This window comes from Mirounga leonina, unplaced genomic scaffold, assembly GCF_011800145.1.
Source record: "Mirounga leonina isolate KUSES-001 unplaced genomic scaffold, KU_Mleo_1.0 Mir_204, whole genome shotgun sequence".
Lineage (NCBI taxonomy): Eukaryota > Metazoa > Chordata > Mammalia > Carnivora > Phocidae > Mirounga > Mirounga leonina.
In genome coordinates, this window is record NW_023270513.1 from 169,211 (window position 1) to 191,014 (window position 21,804).

Genomic DNA, 21,804 nt, shown 5'->3' on the forward strand with positions numbered 1-21,804 from the left:
TGCAAAAAGTCTATTTATCTTAGTTCCTTTTACCTGGAACATCATGCCTGGCTTACAACAAAATAGTACAAGGCATTCAAAAGGGCAACAACAACAACAAAAACCAGTTTGAATATAAACAACAAACATCAAAACCAAACTTAGATAAGGCAGAGATAGTGGATGGTGGAATTATTACACCAGAAATTACAGTAAGGGCTTTAATTGAAAAAGAGAATACACAAAAACACATGAGTAATATATGTGGATATGTGAAAACTTGAAGAAATAATCAAAAGGAAATGCTAGAAATCAAAAACAATAGCAGAAATGAAGAATTGAATGGGCTTATCAACAGACTGAACAAAGCTGTAAAAAGAATCACTGAACTTGAAGATATGTTAATATAAACTTCAAAAACTGAAATGCAAAGAGAAAAAAGAATAAAAAAGATAGAGTCAAATATTTAAGAAGTGTTGGGCAATTATAAAAGGTGTAAGTTATGCATACTAGGAATGCCAAATGGAGAAGAAAAGGAGAAACATAAGAAATACTTAAAGTGATGACTAAAAATTTTCCAAAATTAGGTACCAAACAAAAGATAGAGAAAGCTCAGAGAACAACAGCAGTATAAATACAAAAAAATCTATATGTAGGCATATCATATTCAAACAGCACAAAGTTAAAGACACAGAAAAAATCTTGAAAGAAAATCTTCAAGAGGAAACACCTTACCTAAAGCGGGGCAAGAATAAAATTTCTCTTAGGAGACCATGCAAAAAGAAGAGAGTAGAGTGAGATATTTAAGATACTGAAAGAAAAATCACAAATTTAGAATTCTGTATCCAGTGATGTTATTTTTCAAAACTGAAGAAAAATTAAAGATTTTCTCAAACAAAAAAAAATTGAAGGAATGTGTTGCCAGTAGAATTATGACCCAAGAAATGTTATAAGAGGGGTGCCTGGGTGGCTCAGTCGTTAAGTGTCTGCCTTCAGCTCAGGTCATGATCCCAGAATCCTGGGATCGAGCCCCGCATCTGTAGGAAAAAAAAGAAAACCTGTAAAAAAAAATCTGTAAAAAAAAAAATGTTACAAGAATTTCTTCAAACAGAGGGAAAACTATGTAAGTGAGAAATGCATACCAACATAAAGAAAAGAAGAGCACTAGAGAAGGAATAAAGGAAGGTAAAATAAAATCACATTTTTTCTTTTTTTTTTAAGATTTTGTTTATTTATTTGACAGACAGACACAGTGAGAGAGGGATCACAAGCAGGGGAGTGGGAGAGGGAGAAGCAGGCTTTCCGCTGAGCAGGGAGCCCAATGCGGGGCTCGATCCCAGGACCCTGGGATCATGACCTAAGCAAAAGGCAGATGCTTAATGACTGAGCCACCCAGGCGCCGACATTTTTTCTTATTTTTAACTAATCTTACAGATTAGAGTTTGTCCAAAATAGTAATTGTAACAATGTATTTGGTAATTATACGTTATTAAAAAGTAAAATGAATGATATAAATATTATATGGGACTGAAGGGAGAAATTGAAAGTATTGTTATAAGGTTCCTGTGCCACAGCAGTATGTTATTTGAAAGTACACATGGATTAATTGTAAATGCATATGGCAAAAAAGATTAACCACTAAAAGTTTTTTAAAAAGTATAATTCATATGCTAGGAGAGGACAAAAAATGGAATCATATAAAACTTTAAGTTAAAAAAAGAGAAGGCAGGAAAAAACTTAAGAGGACAAAAAAATAAAGGGTAGCAAACAACAAACACGGTAGATATCTGTTCAACTATATTAATCACTTTAAAGGTTAATGGCCTAAACACACCAATTAAAACTCAGAGACTGTCAAAGTGCATAAAAAATAAGAGCCAAATATATGTTATGCATAAGACATCACTTGAAATATAAATGACAGAGAGAGACTAAAAGCAAAGGTATGGAAAGATATTCCATGCTGACAGATATCAAAAGAAAGCTGGAGTAGCTATATTAATTTCAGAAAAAGGAGACTTCAGAGCAACAAAACCTGTCAGGGGAAAAGAGGGGCATAACATAATGATAAATGGGTCAATTCTCTAAGAAGATATAACAACCCTTATTATGTATAATAGAAAATCAAAACATGTGAGGCCAAAAACTGGTAAAAATAAATGAATCCACAATTAGAGTTGGAAATTTCAACATTCCTCTCTCAGTAATTGAGGCAGAAAATCAGTAAACACATAACTGAATTGAACAGCACCATCAACCAACAGGATCTAATTAACATCTGCAGAACACTTTATCTAACAACAGCAGAACACACCTTATTTCAAGTTCACATAGAACAAGCACCATGATCAACCACATTCTGGGACATACAATACACCTGAATAAATTCAGAAGAATAGTAATCATACAAAGTATGCTCTCAGACCACAATTAAATTAAACTAGAAGTCAATAACAAGCAATGACTGGAACCTGCCAAAATACTTAAGAGATTAAACAGCACATTTCTAACTGATACATAGGTAAAAGAAGAATTCGTAAGAGAAAACAAAAAATATTTTGAACTAAATGACAAAGAAACTGCAACTTAGTATTTGTGGATGCAGTGAAGGCAATGCTTACAGAAATGTTTATAGCATGAAAGGCATATATTAGAAGAAATCTAAAATCAGTAATTTAAGATTCTGCCTTAGTAAACCAGAAAAAGAAGAGCAAATTACAACCAGAATAAACAGAAGAAAATAAATAATAACAATATTTAAGGAAACCAATAAAATTAACAGGAAATCATAGAAAAAATCAACAAACTCAAAAGCTGGTCAATTCAAAACATCAAGAAAATTGATAAGACTATAGCCAGCTTAAGGAAGAAAGAGAAGACCTAAATTTAAAATGTCAGAAATGAAAGAGGGGTCATCACTACTGATCTCATGGATATTAAAAGGATAATGAGGGAGTATTTATAACAACTCTATGGCCTAAAATTTGATAACCTAAAAGAAATAAACCAATTCCTTGAAAGACACAATCTCACAAAACTCACACACCGTGAAATCATACAAACTGAAGGATTGATATTTATTAAAGGAATTAAATAAATAATTAAAAGCCTTCCAAAAAAGAAAGCACTAGGCCATGGTGGGTTCACTGGTGAATTTTACTAGATATTTTAAAGAAGAAATGATCCCAAAGTTCTACACTCTCTCCCAGAAAATAGAATCAGAGGGAATATTTCCTAACTAATTCTCTGAGGCCAGCATTACCCTGACACTAAAACCAGACAAAAACATTACAATAAAGGAAATGTACAAATCAGTATACCTCATAAACATAGATGAAAAAATTCTAAACAAAATATTAGCAAATCAAATCCAACAAGGTCTAAAAAATTATATATAAATTATATTTAAAAAATATACAAGACCACATGGGATTTATTCCACATATGCTAGGCTGGTGAAACATTCAAAAATCAATTGATGTAGATCATCACATCAACAACCCAAAGACTAAAAATCATATGATCATACCAACAGATATAGAAAAAATATTTGACAAAATCCAACATCCATCCATTTATGAGAAAAACATTCAAAAACCTAAAATTATATGGGAACTTCCTTAATTTGATAAAGAACATCTGCAAAAAACCTACAGCTAACATCATATTTGATGGTGAGAAACTAGATGCTTTCCCTCTAAGATCAGTAACAACTCCTATTCAAATCATAGTGGAATTCCAAGCTAGTGCAATAAGAAAAGGAGATAAAAGATATATACATTGGGAAGGAAGTAGTAAAACTATCTTTGTTCACACAAGACACAATTGTGTGTGTAGAAAAGTCCCAAAAGAATCAACAAAAATCTGTTGGAACTAATCAGTAACTACATAGTACAACTGCAGGATACAAAGTTGATGTACAAAAGTCAATTCCTACATATTAACAGTGGACAATTGGAATCTGAAGTGAAAAACACAAAACAACTTGCATTAGAAGAAAATTTGAAATACTTTGGCATATAAAATATGCATAAGGTCTATATAAAGAAAAATATAAAACTAATAAAGGAAATCAAAGATCTACATTAATCAAGAGATATTACATGTATAGGCATAGAAAGAAAATATTATGAAGATGTCATTTCTTCACAACTTGATCTATACATTCAGTGCAATCCAATTCAAAATCAGTGCAAGCTATTTTCTGTATATCAACAAAGCTACGCTGAAGTTTATACAGAGAGGGAAAAAAAAATCTAGAAAACCCAACCCAATATTGGGAGAGAAAAACAAATTAAAGTATTGACATTATCTGGCTTCAAATTTCCTGTAAAGCTATAGTAATCAAAACAATGTGCCACTGGTGAAAGAATAGACAAATAGATCAAAGGAACAGAATAGAAAACCTGAAAGGTATATTTATAAATAAATATAGTCAGTCAATCTCTGACAATGGAGCAAAGGCAATTCAAGAAAAGCAAAGATAGTCTTGTCAACAAATTGTGCTGGTACAACTGCACATCCTCATGCAAAAAAAAAATGAATCTAGAAAGACATTTTTTTCCAACAATTAACCCCAAATAAACCACAGAACTAATTGTAAAAAGCAAAACTCTAATACTCTAAGATTACTGAAGAGAAAACATAGGTTACCTTGGACTTGGTGATAAGTTTTTTCTTAATTTTTATTAAATTAATTAAAAAAATTTAATCTAAATATCACGTAGTTAACATACGGGTAATATTGGTTTCTGGAGTAGAATTCAGTGATTCATCAATTACATAAAACACCCAGTGCTCATTAGAAAAAGTACCCAATTTAATAACCATCACCCATCTAGCTGACCCCCACTCACATCCCCCCATCAATACTGAATTTGTTCTCTATCATTAAGAGTCTCGTAAGACTTGCTTCCCTCTCTCCTGCTTTTATATTCCCCTTTCACACGTGTACATGTATTTTCTTTCTTAAGTTCCAAATGAGTGAGATCATATGGTATTTGTCATTCTCTGACTGACTTATTTCACTTAGCAGAATACATTCTAGCTCGATGCACATCATTGCAAATGGCAATATTTCATCCTTTTTATGGCTGAGTAATATTCCATTTTGTATATATACCAAATATTCTTTATCCATTCTTCAGTTGATGGAGATGTGGGCTTTCTCCATCGTTTGGCTATAGTTGATAATGGTGCTATAAACATTCGGGTGCATGCACCCCTTTTAAATATGTATTTTGTATCCTTTGGGGAAATGCTTATTAGTGCAATAGCTGGATTTTAGGGTAGTTCTATTTTTAACCCTATAAGGAACCTCCATACTGTTCTCCAGAGTGGCTACACCACTTTGCATTCCCACCAATGGTGCAAGAGGGCTCCCCTTTCTCCAAATCCCCTCCAACACCTGTTCTTTCTTGTTTTATTAATTTTAGCCATCCTGACAGGTGTGAGATGGTATCTCATCATGGTTTTTCATTTGTATTTCCCTGATGATGAATGATATTGAGCATCGTTTCATGTGTCTGTTAGCTTTCTGGATGTCTTTTTGAGAAAAGTGTCTATTCATGTCTTCTACCCATTTCTTAACTGGGTTATTTGTTATTGGGGTATTGAGTTTGCTAAGTTCTTTGTGGATATTGGATCCTAACCCTATACCAGCTATGTCATTTGCAAATGTCTTCTCCCATTCTATAGGCTGCCTTTTAGTTTTGTTGATTGTTTCCTTTGCAGTGAAGAGGTTTTTATCTTGAAGAAGCCCCAACAATTCATTTTTGCTTTTGTTTCCCTGCCTGTTGTGACGTGTCTAGTAAGAAGTTGCTATGGTCAAGGTCAAAGAGGTTTCTGTGTGTGTTATCCTATAGGATTTTGATGGTTTCCTGTCTCCCATTAAGGTCTTTCATCCATTTTGAATTTATTTTTTGGACAGTGTCAGACAGTGGTCCACATTCATTCATCAAACATGCTGCTGTCCAGTTATCCCAACACAATTTGTTGAAGAGACAGTCTTTTTTACATTGGATAGACTTTCCTGCTTTGTTGAAGACTTCGTGACCATAGAAATGTGGGTCCAATTCTAAATTCTCTATTCTGTACCATTGATCTATGTGTATGTCTTTGTGCCAATACTACACTGTCTTGATGACTACAGCTTTGTAATATAGCTGGAAATCTGGAATTCTGATGCCTCCAGTTTTGTATTTGTGTTTCAGAATTGTTTTCGCTATTTGGGTTTTTTTGTGTTCCATACAAATTTTAGATTTGTTGATTCTAGTTCTGGGTAAAATGATGGTAGTATTTTGATGGGAATCACATTAAATGTGTAAACTGCACCGGATAGTATAGACATTTTAACAATGTTTCTTCTTTCAATCCATGAGCTTGGAATGCTTTTACACTTCTCTGTGTCCTCTTCAAATTCTTTCATAACTGCTCTATAGTTTTGAGACTATAGATCTTTTCTTTTTTTTAATTGATGAATTATTTTTTTTATTTATTTTTATTTTTTTTAAATTTTATTATGTTATGTTAGTCACCATACAATACATCATTAGTTTTTGATGTGGTGATCCATGATCCATTGTTTTTGTTTAACACCCAGTGCTCCATGCAGTTCGTGCCCTCCCTAATACCCACCACCGGGCTAAACAATCCCCCCTACCGCCTCCCCTATAAAACCCTATTTGTTTCTCAGAGTCCAGAGTCTCTCATGGTTCATCTCTCCCTCTGAATCTCCCCCCTACATTTTTCTGGTTCTTCTCCTAATGCTCTCCATGCTATTCCTTATGTTCCACAAATAAGTGAAACCATATGATAATTGACTTTCTCTGCTTGACTTATTTCACTTAGCATAATCTCCTCCAGTCCCATCCATGTTGATGTAAAAGTTGGGTATTCATCCTTTCAGATGGCTGAGTAATATTCCATTGTATATATGGACCACATCTTCTTGATCCATTCATCCATTGAAGGGCATCTCAGCTCTTTCCACAGTTTGGCTATTGCAGACATTACTGCTATGAACATTGGGGTGCATATGGCCCTTCTTTTCACTACATCTGTGTCTTTGGGGTAAATACCCAGGAGTGCAATTGCTGGGTCATAGGGTAGCTCTATTTTTAAAATTTTGAGGAACCTCCACACTGTTTACCAAAGTGGCTGTACCAACTTGCATTCCCACCAACAGTGTAAGAAGGTTCCCCTTTCTCCACAACCTCTCCAACATTTGTTGATTCTTTCCCTGTCCATTTTGGCCATTCTAACTGGTGTAAGGTGGTATCTCAATGTGGTTTTGATTTGAATTTCCCTGATGGCTAATGATGATGAACATTTTTTCATGTGTCTGTTAGCCATTAGTATGTCTTCTTCAGAGAAGTGTCTTTTCATATCTTCTGCCCATTTTCTGACATGATTATTTGGTTTTTGGGTGTTGAGTTTGAGAAGTTCGTTATATATAAATTTTGGATACCAGCAATTTATTTGTAGCGCCATTTGCAAATATCTTCTCCAATTCTGTGGGTTGCCTCTTTGTTTTGTTGACTATTTCCTTTCCTGTGCAGAAGCTTTTTATCATGATGAAGTCCCAAAAGTTCATTTTTGCTTTTGTTTCACTAGCGTTTGGAGATGTATCTTGAAAGAAGTTGCTGTGGCCGATGTCAAAGAGGGTACTGCCTATGTTCTCCTCTAGGATTTTGATGGATTCCTGTCTCACACTGTGGTCTATCATCCATTTTGACTTTTGTGTATGGTGTTAGAGAATGGTCGAGTTTCATTCTTCTGTATGGGGTGGTAAATTTTCCCAGCACCATTTATTGAACAGACTGTCTTTTTTCTATTGCATGTTTTTTCCTGCTTTGTCAAAGATTATTTGATGACAGAGTTGAAGGTCCATATCTGGGTTCTCTATTCTGTACCATTGGTCTATATGTCTGATTTTGTGCCATTACCATGCTATCTTGGCAATCACAGCTTTGTAATATAGCTTGAAATCAGGCAACGTGATGCCCCCAGCTTTATTTTTCTTTTTCAACATCTCCTTGGCGATTCGGGGTCTTTTCTGATTCCATACAAATTTTAGGATTGTTTGTTCCAGCACTTTGAAAAATGTCATTGGAATTTTGATCGAGATGGCACTGAAGATATAGATTGCTCTGGGTAGCATAGACAATTTAACAGTGTTTATTCTTCCAATCCATGAGCATGGAATATTTTTCCATCTTTTTATGCCTTCTTCATTTTCTTTCATGAGTATTCTGTAGTTCCTAGAGTACACATCCTTTACCTCTTTGGTTCGGTTTATTCCGAGGTATCTTATGCTTTTTGGTGCTATTGTAAATGGAATCAATTCTCTAAATTCTCTTTCTACAGTTGCGTTGTTAGTGTATAAGAAAGCAACTCATTTCTGTGCATTGATTTTGTATCCTGCCATATTACTGAATTGCTGGATGAGTCCTAGTAATTTGGGGGTGGAGTCTTTTGGATTTTCCACATAAAGTATCATGTCATCTGGGAAAAGAGGGAGATTGACTTCTTCTTTGCCAATTTGAATACCTTTTATTTCTTTTTGTTGTCTGATTGTTGGTACTGGGACTTCTAGCACAATGTTGAACAATAATGGCAAGAGGGGGCAACTTGACGGGCTCCTGATCTTAATGGAAAGACTCTCAGCTTTTCCTCACTGAGGATGATATTCGCTGTGGGATTTTCATAGATGGATTTTATGAACTTAAGGAATATTTCTCTTTCCCTATACTCTGAAGAGTTTTAATCAGGAAAGGATGTTGTATTTTGTCAAATGCTTTTTCTGCATCAACTGAAAGGACCATATGGTTCTTCTCCCTCCTCTTATTAATGTGTTCTATCACACTGATTGATTTGCAAATGTTGAACTACCCAAGCATCCAGGGATAAATCCCACTTGGTCGTGGCGGATGATCCTTTTAATGCATTGTTGGATCCTATTAGCTAGGATTTTGTTGAGGATTTTGGAATCCATATTCATCAGGGATATCGGTCTGAAATTCTCCTTTTTGATGGGGTCTTTGCCTGGTTTGGGGATTAAGGAAATGCTGGCTTCATAAAATGACTCCGGAAGCTTTCCTTCTGTTTCTATTTTTTGAAACAGTTTCAGGATAACACGTCTTATTTCTTTTTCAATGTTTGGTAGAATTCCCCAGGGAATCCACCAGGCCCTGGACTCTTGTTTTTTGGGAGGTTTTTGATCACTGCTTCAATCTCATTACTGGTTATTGGCCTATTCAGGTTGTCAATTTCTTCCTGTTTCAGCCATGGCAGCTTATAGGACTCCAGGAAGGGATCCATTTCATCCAGATTGCTCAGATTATTGGCATATAGTTGTTGATAATAATTTCTAATAATTGTTTGTATTTCCTTGGTGTTATTCGTGATCTACCCCTTTCATTCATCATTTTATTGATTTGGGTCCTTTCTCTTTTCTTTTGGATGAGTCTGGCCAGTGGTTTATCAATCTTATTAATTCTTCCAATGAACCAGCTTTTAGTTTCATTGATCTGATCTACTGTGTTTCTGGTTTCTAATTCATTGATCTCTGCTCTAATCTGAATTATTTCTCTTCTAATGCATGGCTTAGGCATCGTTTGTTGCTTTTTCTCTAGTTCTTTAAGGTGTAGAGTTAGTTCGTGATTTCGGGATTTTTCTATTTTTTTGAGTGAGGCTTGGACGGCTATGTATTTCCCCCTTAGGACTGCCTTTACAATATCCCATAGGCTTAGGACCTATGTGTTTTCGTTCTCATTGGTTTCCATGAATTCTTTTAAGTTCTTCTTTGATCTCCTGGTTGACCCAAACATTCTTGAGCAGAGTGGTCTTTAGTTTCCAAATGTTTGAATTTCTGCCAAATTTTTCTTTTCGTTGAGTTCCAGTTTTAAAGCATTGTGGTCTGAGAATATGCAGGGAAAAATCTCAATCTTTTCGTATCAGTTGAGACCTGATTTGTGACCCAGTACGTGGTCTATTCTGGAGAAAGTTCCGTGTGTGCTCGAGAAGAATGAGTATTCTGTTGTTTTAGGGTGGAATGTTCTGTAAATATATATGAGGTCCATCTGGTCCAGTGTGTCCTTAAAAGGTCTTGTTTCTTTGTTGATTTTCTGCTTAAATGATCTGTCCATTGCTGAGAATGGAGTATTGAGGTCTCCTACAATTAATGTATTGTTATCAATATGACTCTTTATTTTGGTGAACAGTTGGCTTATGTAGATGGCTGCTCCCATGTTGGGGGCATAGATATTTACAATTGTTAGATCTTCTTGTTGGATAGACCCTTTAAAAATGATATAGTGTCCTTCTCTGTCTCTAACTACACACTTTAGTTTAAAATCTAATTTGTCTGATATAAGAATTGCTACCCCAGCTTTCTTTTGAGGTCCGCTGGCATGGAAGATGGATCTCCATCCTTTCACTTTCAGTCTCAACGTAACTTTAGGTTCGAAATGAGTCTCTTGTAGACAGCATATGGATGGGTCCTGTCTTTTTATCCAATCTGCAACCCTGTGCCGTTTTCTGGGAACATTTAGGCCATACACGTTGAGAGTGATTATTGAAAGATATGAATTAATTGTCATGTTGCCTGTGAAGACGTTGTTTTTATAGATTGTCCCTGTAAATTTCTGTTGTATATCATCCTTGGGGTCCTTCTCCTTTTTACAACCCCCCCTTAATATTTCTTGCAGGGCCGGCTTAGTGGTCAAATATTCTTTCAGTTTCTGCTGGTCTTGGAAGCTCTGCACCTCTCCATCCATTCTAAATGAGAGCCTTGCCAGATAAAGTATTCTTGGCTGCATATTCTTCTCGTTTACTACCCTGAATAGGTCTTGCCAGGCCTTTCTGGCTTGCCAGGTCTCTGTGGATAGGTCTGACATTATTCCGATGTTCCTCCCACTGTACGTAAGGAATCTCTTCCCCCTAACTGCCCTTAAGATGGTTTCCTTGGGAATTCAGTAAAGTGGCAGGATATAAAATCAATGCACAGAAGTCAGTGGCATTCCTATACACCAACAACAAGACAGAAGAAAGAGAAATTAAGGAGTCGATCCCATTTACAATTGCACCCAAAACCATAAGATACCTAGGAATAAATCTAACCAAAGAGACAAAGGATCTGTACTCAGAAAACTATAAAATACTCATGAAAGAAATTGAGGAAGACACAAAGAAATGGAAAAACGTTCCATGCTCATGGATTGGAAGAACAAATATTGTGAAGATGTCAAGGCTACCTAGAGCAATCTACACATTCAATGCAATCCCCATCAAAATACCATCCACTTTTTTCCAAGAAATGGAACAAATAACCCTAAAATTTGTATCGAACCAGAAAAGACACCGCATAGCCAGAGGAATGTTGAAAAAGAAAAGCAAAGCCGGCGGCATCACAATTCCGGACTTCCAGCTCTATTACAAAGCTGTCATCATCAAGACAGCATGGTACTGGCACAAAAACAGACACATAGATCAATGGAACAGAAGAGAGAGCCCAGAAATGGACCCTCAAATCTATGGTCAACTAATCTTCGACAAAGCAGGAAAGAATGTCCAATGGAACAAAGACAGTCTCTTCAACAAATGGTGTTGGGAAAATTGGATAGCCACATGCAGAAGAATGAAACTGGACCATTTCCTTACACCACACACAAAAATAGACTCCAAATGGTTGAAAGACCTCACTGTGAGACACGAGTCCATCAACATCCTAAAGGAGAACACAGGCAGCAACCTCTTTGACCTCAGCCGAAGCAACTTCTTCCTAGAAACATCGCCAAAGGCAAGGGAAGCAAGGGCAAAAATGAACTATTGGGACTTCATCAAGATAAAAAGCTTTTGCACAGCAAAGGAAACAGTCAACAAAACCAAAAGACAACCGACAGAATAGGAGAAGATATTTGCAAATGACATATCCGATAAAGGGCTAGTATCCAAAATCTATAAAGAACTCATCAAACTCAACACCCAAAGAACGAAGAATCCAATCAAGAAATGGGCAGAAGACATGAACAGACATTTTTCCAAAGAAGACATCCAAATGGCCAACAGACACATGAAAAAGTGCTCAATATCGCTCAGCATCAGGGAAATCCAAATCAAAACCTCAATGAGATACCACCTCACACCAGTCAGAATGGCTAAAATTAACAAGTCAGGAAAGGACAGATGTTGGCGGGGATGCGGAGAAAGGGGAACCCTCCTCCACTGTTGGTGGGAATGCAAGCTGGTGCAGCCACTCTGGAAAACTATATGGAGGTTCCTCAAAAAGTTGAAAATAGAGCTACCATATGATCCAGCAATTGCACTACTGGGTATTTACCCCAAAGATACAAAAGTAGGGATCCGAAGGGGTACGTGCACCCCGATGTTTATAGCAGCAATGTCCACAATAGCCAAACTGTGGAAAGAGCCAAGATGTCCATCAATAGATGAATGGATAAAGAAGATGTGGTATATATATACAATGGAATATTATGCAGCCATCAAAAGGAATGAAATCTTGCCATTTGCAACGACGTGGATGGAACTGGAGGGTATTATGTTGAGTGAAATAAGTCAAACAGAGAAAGACATGTATCATATGATCTCACTGATATGAGGAATTCTTAATCGCAGGAAACAAACTGAGTGTTGTTGGAGTGGGGGGTAGGGTGGGAGGGATGGGGTGACTGGGTGATAAGACATTGGGGAGGGTATGTGCTATGGTGAGCGCTGTGAATTGTGCAAGACTGTTGAATCTCAGATCTGTACCTCTGAAACAAATAATGCAATATATGTTAAGAAAAAAAAAGAAGAAGAAGGTAGCGGGAGGGGAAGAATGAAGCGGGGGAAATCAGAGGGGTGGACGAACCATGAGAGATGATGGACTCTGAAAAACAAACAGGGTTCTAGAGGGGAGGGGGTGGGAGGATGGGTTAGCCTGGTGGTGGGTATTGAGGAGGGCACATTCTGCATGGAGCACTGGGTGTTATGCACAAACAATGAATCATGGAATACTTCATCTAAAACTAATGATGTAATGTATGGGGATTAATATAAGAAAAAAAAACATAATAAATAAATAAATAAATAAAACCCTAATTAAAAAAAAGATGGTTTCCTTGGTTCTAAGATTTGCAAGTTTTACTATTACATGACGGGGTGTTGGCCTGTTTTCCTTGATCTTGGGAGGGTCCTCTCTGCCTCTAGGACACGAATGTTTGTTTCATTCCCCAGATTAGGGAAGTTCTCAGCTACGATTTGCTCAAATATATTTTCTAGTCCTCTCTCTCTCTCCACTCCGTCTGGGATTCCAATAATTCTTACATTGGAACGCTTCATGGTGTCACTTATTTCTCTGATTCTATTTTCATGGATTCTGAGATGTTTTTCCCTGGCCTCCTCTTTTCCCTTTTTATCTATTAAATTGCCTTCCAGGTCACTTATTCGTTCTTCTGCCTAGCTTACCCTAACTGTTAGATTATCTAGATTACATTGGATCTCATGGATAGCATTTTTAAGTTCTGCCAATTCAGCTTTCATTTCTGCCCTTAGAGACTCTATGTTGCCATTAATTGATTTCTCCATTCTAGCCATTGTCTTCACAATTGCTAGCCTGAATTCCATCTCCGACATCTTGGTTATATCTAAATCCATTTGTAAATCTGCGGCATAAGTCATAAACTCTGAGTCTTTTCTGTTTTGGGAGTTCCTCCTCCTGGTCATTCTGTTGAGGGGTGGTTGAGGGAATGTATAGAGTCCAAATTATTGACCAGAACCCAAGCAAGATGCACCTGTTTTCTAGGGACTTTAGGGTTGCTGGCCTCTTGTTTTCCTAGCCTGTCTTCTGGGGGAGGGGCCTGCCGCGCTGTTACTCAGGCAACCCTGTTTGGGCAGAGTTTCCTGCACCCCTGTGGCAGGGGATGGGCTCAGTGAGAACCAGATTTTGGGGGCTTTTGTTCTCCAGTGGCTTTCCCTGGCGGCTTTCCACGTCTCTTCTGAATAAGAGCAGAAGAGACTGTTTCCAAACCTCTGCCTCAGAGCAGAGAGATTGCAGTCTGTTCTTTAGTGAGCTCTCCAGGCCACACTATTTCCTTCTCTGTCTGTGCTGCTATAAACTGCAGCGTCCTGGGTTGTGCATTCCTCTGCAGCACTCCCAGTCCTGCCTCCAGGTTGGGGTACGTCTCTGCCCTTTGTGCTTCTCCAAGTGCCAGCCGCTCCCAGTTCGCATGCACGATCCCATCACTCCGGGTTTCCATCCTGGGGGCTTCCTAAAGTCCTTTCCCTGACACTACCGGTCTGCGAGTCTGTGCCCCATCCCCAGTGCACGAGGCTGTTGCTCACCGGTGGTGTAGGATCCCCATGGCCAGGCTGCCTCCCACTGCCGTTTATCCTCCGATATCTGCCCGCAGAATCACGGCTCCCTGCTTCGAACCTTGAAACCAGCCACCTGCAATATTCTGTTTGTAGAGATCTGGATCTATTTTCTTATGTCCCAGGTTGATTTCGTGGGTGCTCAGAGTGGTCTGGTAGATATCCAGCTCAATTCCAGGGAACAGTTGGAATAGGGTCCCGTACTCCTCTGCCACCTTTTCTCCAGTCTAGATCTTTTATTTCTTTAGTTAGATTTATACCAGGTATCTTATTGTTGTTGGTACAATTGCAAATGAAATCAATTCCTTGATTTATTTGTCTTCTGCTTAGTTATTGGTGTATAGAAATACAACAGATTTCTGCACATTGATTTTATATCCTGCAAATTTGCTGAATTCATGTATTCATTCTAGCAATTTTTTGGCAGTCTCTTGGGTATTTTACATAGAGTATCATGTTGTCTGCACATAGTGAAAGTCTGATGTCTTTCATGCCAATTTGCATGCCTTTTTTTTCCTTCTTGTTGTCTGATTGCTCAGGCTAAGATATCCAGAGGTATGTTAAATAGTAATGGTGAGAGTGGACATCCATCCGAGTCTTATTCCTGACCATAGGGGAAAGGTTCTCAGTTTTTCTCCACTGGAGATGATATTAGCTGTGGGTCTTTTGTATATGGCCTTTATGAGGTTGAGGTTTGGTCCATCTATCCCTACTTTGTTGAGCATTTTTATCAGGAAACGGTGCTGTATTTTCTCAAATGCTTTTTCTGCACCTATTGAAAGGATCATATGGTTCTTATTTTTTCTTTTATTAATATGGTGTATCATGTTGATTGATTTACACATATTGACCCAGTCCCTACAGTCCAAGAATAAATCCCACTTGATTGTGGTGAATAACTCTTTTAATGTACTGTGGAATTTGATTTGCTAGTATTTTATAGAGAATTTTTGCATCAATGTTCATCATGGATATTGGCCTATAATTTTCCTTTATACTGAGGTCTTTGTCTGGTTTTGGAATTAAGGTAATAGTGGCCTCATAGAATGAGTTTGGAAACTTTCCTTCCATTTCTATTTTTTGGAATAGTTTGCGAAGAATAGGTGTTAACTCTTCTCTAAATGTCTGGTAGAATTCCCCTGGGATGCGATCTGGCTCAGAACTTTTGTATCCTGGGAGATTTTTGATTAATGATTCAATTTCTTTGCTGGGGGGGGTCTGCTCAAATTTTCTATTTCTTCCTGTTTCAGTTTTGGTAGTTTGTAAGTTTCTAGGAATTTCTCCATTTCTTCCAGGTTTCCCAGTTTGTTGGCACATAATTTTTCATAGTGTTCTCTTACAATTGTTTGTTTTTCTGTGGTGTTGGTTGTGATCTCTCCTCTTTCATTCATGATTTTATCTATTTTGGTCCTTCCTCTTTTCTTTTTGATAAGTCTGGCTAGGAGTTTATCAATTTTATTAATTCTTTTGAAGAACTACCTCTTAGTTTCATTAATCCATTCTACTGGTTTTTATTCTATATCATTAATTTCTGCTGTAATCTTTATTATTTCTCTTCTCCTGACTTTAGGTTTTATTTGCAGTTCCTTTTCTAGCTCCATTAGGTTTTTTAAAAAGATTTTATTTATTTATTTATTTATTTATTTATTTATTTATTTATTTTTAAGATTTTTTTAATTTATTTATTTGACAGAGAGAGACACACAGAGAGAGGGAACACAAGCAAGGGGAGTGTGAGAGGGAGAAGCAGGCTTCCCACGGAGCAGGGAGCCTGATGCGGGGCTCGATCCCAGGACCCTGGGATCATGAACTGAGCCGAAGGCAGATGCTTAACGAATGAGCCACCCAGGCGCCCCAAGATTTTATTTACTTATTTGACAGAGAGAGACACAGCAAGAGAGGGAACTCAAGCAGGGGGAGTAGGAGAGGGAGAAGCAGGCCTCCCGCTGAGCAGGGAGCCCCATGTAGGACTCGATCCCAGGACTCTGGGACCATGACCTGAGCTGAAGGCAGACACTTAACAACTGAGCCACCCAGGTGCCCTGATCCTTTAGGTTTTAAGATTAGGTTGTGTATTTGAGACTTTTCTTGCTTCTTGAGGTAGGCGTGTCCTGCACTGTACTTCCCTCTTAGGACTGCTTTTGCTGCATCCCAAAGGTTTTGGGTTGTTGTGCTTTCATTTATAGATCACTTAATTATGATATAATGCCTTCCTTCATCTCTTCTTACAGTCTTTATTTTAAAATCTAGTTTCTCTGCTGTAAGTATGTCTATTCTAGCTTTCCTTTGACATCCATTAGCATGATAGATTGTTCTCCATCCCCTCACGTTCAATCTGCAGGTGTCTTTAGATCTAAAGTGAGTGTCTTGTAGGTAGCATATAGATGGATCTTGTTTTCTTATCAATTCTGATACTCTATGTCTTTTGATTGGTGTTTTTTTTACATTCAGGGTGATTATTTAGAGATACGAATTTAGTTCCATTGTGTTACCTATAGACTTGCAGTTTCTGGTGATGTTCTCTGGTTCTTTCCAGTTTTTGTTACTTTTGGTCTTTCCCCCCTCCTCCCCACTCTAAGAGTCCCTCTTAATATTTCTTGCAGGGCTGATTTAGTGCTCACAAACTCCTTTAGTTTTTGTTTATCTTGAAAACTCTTTAAGTCTCCTATTTTGAATGACAGCCTTGCTGGATAAAGAATTATTGGCTGCATATTTTTCCCATTCAGCACATTGAATATTGCCTTCCACTGTTTTCTGCCCTGCCAAATCTCTGTGGACTGATCCACTGCAAACCTGACATGTCTTCCTTTGTAGGTTAAGAACCTTTTTTTCCCTTGCTGCTTTCAGGATTCTTTCCTTATCTGTGTATTTTGTGAATTTGACTATGATATGCTTTGGCAATGACCAGCTTTTGTTGAATATAATGGGAGTTCTCTGTGCTTCTTGGATTTTGATGTCTCTTTCCTTCCCCAGATTGGGGAAGTTTTCAGCTATAATTTGTTCGAATAAAGCTTCTGCCCGTTTATCTCTCTCTTCATCTTCTGAGACTCCTATAATACGAATGTTATTATATTTCACTAATTTGCCGAGTTCTCTAAGTCTTCCTTCATAGTCCATTAATTTTCTTTTCCACTTCCTTTTGGCTTCATTGTTTTCCATAATTTTGTCTTCTGTATCACTGATTCAGTCCTCTGCTTCATCCATCCTCATTTTCATGACCTCCATTTGTGTTTGTATCTCAGTTATAGATTTTTAATTTCAGCCTGACTAGATTTTACTTCTTTTATCTCTGTAGTAAGGGATTCTTTAGTGTCTTCTATGCTTTTGTCAAGTCCAACTAATATCCTTATAATCATTGTTTTAAATTCTACTTCAGACATCTTACTTATATCTGTATTGACTAAATCCCTGGTCATGAGTTCTACCTCATGTTCTTCCTTGGGGGTGAATTCTTCCATCTAGTCATTTTGTTCAAGGAAGGAAAGAAGTAAGAGAAACAACAACACCACCAACAAAAACAACAAATAACAAATAACAAACAACAAAACAAAAAAGCAAAAACCAAAGAAAAAGGAAAAAAAAACAAGAAAAATAAAAACACAAAACAAGACAACCAAAAAAACCTAGACCCTGGGTGTGTTTTGGACTACTTGTTAAAATAATCTAGATCCTAAAATTTTTTTTTTAAGATTTTATTTATTTATTTCACAGAGAGAGACACAGTGAGAGCAGGAACACAAGCAGGGGAAATAGGAGAAGGAGAAGCAGGCTTCCTGCCGAGCAGGGAGCCTGATATGGGGCTCGATCCCACGACCCTGAGATCATGACCTGAACCAAAGGCAGACACTTAACAAATGAGCCACCCAGGCACCCCTAGATCCCAAAATTGTAAAAAATAATAAAATAAATGGAAAGTAGACAAAAATATGCATACATATGAAAGTATACATATATAAAATTTTAAAAATAATAAAAATTTGAAATAAATATTGGAAAACACAAGAAAGTAAATGAAAAAATAATAAAAATAAAAGAAATAAAGAATAAAAGTAAAAAGGAAGTTCAATCCTACTTCCCTTAGAGCTGTAGTTTTGCAGCATTCTATGATTAATAAACATGATGAGAGCTAGGTGTTTGTACTGGTCTTCTGGGGGAGAGTGCTGTGCTGATTCCCAGGCTGACTTGTTTCAGTGGAAATGCTTCTCCAGATCACAGAGAGGACGGGCCTTGGTGTAACTGGCTCTTGTCTCCAGTAGGTGCCACTATTTTGCTCCCTGAAGGCTTTCAGCACTGATGGGTGGGACTAAAATGGCGGCGCCCTGCTCTCTAGCATTGGAGCTGAAGGTTCATGCCCGCTACGCATCAGTGAGCCCACACAGAAAAACAATCAATCACCCTATTTGTTTCCCCAGTTTCCATCTGGAACCTGCATTCACCCTGCCCCTGTCCAAGCCTATTTATCTCCAGCATGTGACTGAGTTTCAAAACTCCAAATTTCAGGGACACCCATGGTGCGGAACCGCACTGTTCCTCCAAGAGAAGTTCTAACTATCTTTACCAGCCCATCCCAGGAAAAGGGTCATAGGACCATGCAGTGGTTCACAGTTTATAGCCAAAACCTGGCACCAAGACCGGCTGCTCTCTGTCACCTTCCCAGCTCCTATGCCTGGGAACAGTGCAGCACCTTGGTGCCACCTGTTCTTCCTGGGACCCAGGAGATCCTCAGACCACCCTGTCAATCCTGGGATTCTGCCCCTCTTCAACACCTTAGCATCTTTAATCCAGGCATGTCCTCCATGGTAGCAAACTTAAAAGTTCAGATTTTGCACTCCACTGCTTCTAATACTTTGGGGTAGCCTCCATTAGCAGGCTTCCTCCCTTCCACCACATCCACAGCTATGTCTCCCCCAAGTGAACTTCCACACCTTCTACCTACTAAAAGGTGGTGACATTTCTACTTGTAGACTTGCAGTTTTTATTCTCTCAGGCCTCCAATTGACTTCTTGGTTGTTCAGAATAATTTGGTAACTATCTAGCTGTGTTTGAGGGATGAGACAAGCTCTCAGGGTCCTCCTACTCCTCTGGTGACAAATTCTTAGATATAACATCAAAAGCATAATCCACAAAAGAAAAAACTGGTAAGTTGTGTTTCATTAAAATTAAAAATTATTTCTGCTTTATGAAAAACTTGGTTAAGTGAATGAAAAGACAAGCCATAGACTGGAAGAAAATCTATGCAAAACACTTAACTGATACAGGGCTGGTATCTAAAATAGACAAACAAGCATCAATATCAATAATAGCAAAATTATGGAAAGAGACCAAATGTCCATCAACTGATGAATGTGTAAAGAAGTGTGGTATATACATACAATGGAATATTACTCGGCCATCAAAAAGAATGAAATCTTGCCATTTGCAATAATGTGGATGGAGCTAGAGTATATTATGCTAAGTGAAATAAATCAGTCAGAGAAAGACAAATACCATATGATTTTACTCATATGTGGAATTTAAGAAAAAAAAACAGATGACTATAGGGGGACATAAATTAGAGAGGGGCAAACCAAAAACAGATTCTTAACTATAGAGCACTAACTGTGGTTGCTGGAGGGCAGGTGGGCAGGTGGATGGGCTAAATGGGTGATGGGTATTAAGGAGGGCCCTAGTGATGAACACTGTGTGTTATATGTAAGTGAAGAATCACTAAATTCTGCTCCTGAAACCAATATTACAATATATGTTAACTAACTAGAATTTAAATAAAAACTTAAAACAAAAATCCAAGTTAAAATTTTATTTTTACTCTTAGAAAGTTGAAATAAATATCTTTTACCCGGGGGGGGGGGGGGGGGGAGAAGGAGTAGGATATTCTTTTAAAAAAATAAAAAAATACTGAGGCACCTGGGTGGCTCCGTTGGTTAAGCCTCTGCCTTCGGCTCAGATCATGATCCTGGGGTCCTGCCTGGGATCAAGTCCCACATCGGTCTTCCCGCTCAGCGGGGAGTCTGCTTTTCCTTCTCCTTTTGCCTGTCTGCCCCTCCACTCAACCCCCATGCTTTTGCTCTCTGTCTTTCAAATACATCTTAAAAAATAAAAATAAAAAAGAAAGAAAGAAAAATAAAATAGACAAACAGCTCTTAAAATGCAATAATAGGAAAACAATCCAATGGAAAAGGGCAAAATATTTGAACAGACACCTCACCAAGAGATCTATACATGGCAAAAAAGAATATGAAAAGATGTTCAACATCATATATCATTAGGGAAATGATTTTTTTTTTTTTTTGGTGGGCAGTAAAGCAAAGTTTATTGAGCAAGAGTACTGAGCAATAGTACAAAGCACGTGAAGAGGGAGGGTACCTGAGAAGGTTGCCCAGGAAATTAAAATTAATAATAGAAATGCAATCACAGTGCAGACCTATTAGAATGGCTAAAATCCAAAACACAGACAGCACCAAATGCTGGCAAAGAGAGCAACAAGAACAAGAGCTCTCATTCATTGATGATACAAATTTAAAAAAATGGTACAGTCACTTTGAAAGACAATTTGATAGTTTCTTACAAAACTAAATTTACTCTTATCATGTAATCTACCCATTGTGCTTTTTGGTAATTGCCCAAATTATTTGAAAAGTTACGTACACAAAACCTGCTCTCAAATGTTTATAGCACCATCATTAATAATTGACAAAGTTGGGGGACACCGGGGTGACTCAGTCACTTAAACGTCTGCCTTCAGCTCAGGTCCTGATCCCAGGGTCCAGGAATCAAGCCCTGAGTCAGGCTCCCTGCTCAACGGGGAGTCTGCTTCTCCCTCTCCCTTTGCCCTTCCCACATTCGTGCTCTCTCTCTCTCAAATAAAAAAAAATCTTAAAAAAATAATTGACAAGGTAGGGAGGAAGCCAAGATATCCTTCAATAGGTGAAAAGATAAAAAAGCTGTGGTAAATCCACACAGTGGAATCTTATTCAGCACTAAAAATAAGTGAGCTATCCCATCATGAAAGGCCACAAAAGAACCTTAAATGCATACTGCTAAATGAAAGAAGCCAATCTTAAAATGCTACATGCTGTATAATATCAACAATAAAACATTCTGGAATAGGCAAAAATATGGAGACCATAAAAAGATCAATAGTTGCTAGGGGTTTACAGGGTGTGAAAGGATGATGGAGAGATGAACAGGTGGTGCCCACAGACTTTTCTGGCAGTGACACTATTCTGCATGATAGTGTAATGATGGATTCATGTCATTATACATTTGTCAAAACCCACAGAATGCACAATGCATTGGCTCACCAATCATATCAGTGTATCTCACTAATGCAAATGTTAATAGTAGAGGAAACTGTATGCTGGCAAATTAGGGATATATGGGAACTCTGTACATATATTCAATTTTTCTTTAAACCTGAAACTGCTCTAAAAAGAAAGTCTCTTAATATAAAAA

General features: G+C 37.7%; 1 protein-coding gene across 1 annotated transcript in view; it reads right to left on the reverse strand.

The window, feature by feature from the left end:
• The window catches only part of OPHN1 (oligophrenin 1), a gene marked incomplete at its 3' end in the record, with an annotated part of 473,440 nt that overhangs the window by 158,950 nt on the left and 292,686 nt on the right, over window positions 1-21,804 (reverse strand). The gene's annotated exons all lie outside the window — the stretch shown is intronic.